This window comes from Bison bison, unplaced genomic scaffold, assembly GCF_000754665.1.
Source record: "Bison bison bison isolate TAMUID 2011002044 unplaced genomic scaffold, Bison_UMD1.0 scf7180017864383, whole genome shotgun sequence".
Lineage (NCBI taxonomy): Eukaryota > Metazoa > Chordata > Mammalia > Artiodactyla > Bovidae > Bison > Bison bison.
Genome location: NW_011494955.1, coordinates 390086 through 390759, shown reverse-complemented (window position 1 = coordinate 390759; position 674 = coordinate 390086). Strand labels below are relative to the sequence as shown.

General features: G+C 51.2%; 1 protein-coding gene across 1 annotated transcript in view; it reads left to right on the top strand.

Moving 5' to 3' along the window:
• ZNF135 (zinc finger protein 135) overlaps positions 1-674 on the top strand; it is a 15031-nt gene that overhangs the window by 490 nt on the left and 13867 nt on the right. The gene's annotated exons all lie outside the window — the stretch shown is intronic.

Sequence of the window (674 nt, the reverse complement as noted above, 5' to 3'; positions counted from 1 at the left end):
ATTCCTCCCCGGACTGGGCGAGACCTCCCACGTTTGGCGGTGGGGAAGGACGAAGCCCCACCATGTCAGCTCTGGAACCTCGCTTTCTTGAGGGGCTTCTGTCCGTAAAGAATAAAGGTAGTTCAGTTCAGTCGCTCAGTCGTGTCCGACTCTTTGCGACCCCATGAATCGCAGCACGCCAGGCCTCCCTGTCCGTCACCAACTCCCGGAGTTCACTCAGACTCACGTCCATCGAGTCAGTGATGCCATCAAGCCATCTCATCCTCTGTCGTCCCCTTCTCCTCCTGCCCCCAATCCCTCCCAGCATCAGAGTCTTTTCCAATGAGTCAACTCTTCGCATGAGGTGGCCAAAGTACTGGAGTTTCAGCTTTAGCATCATTCCTTCCAAAGAAATCCCAGGGCTGATCTCCTTTAGAATGGACTGGTTGGATCTCCTTGCAGTCCAAGGGACTCTCAAGAGTCTTCTCCAACACCACAGTTCAAAAGCAGCAATTCTTCAGGGCTCAGCTTTCTTCACAGGCCAACACTCACGTCCATACATGACGACTGGAAAAACCATAGCCTTGACTAGACGGACCTTTGTTGGCAAAGTAATGTCTCTGCTTTTGAATATGCTGTCTAGGTTGGTCATAACTTTCCTCCCAAGGAGTAAGCGTCTTTTAATTTCATGGCTA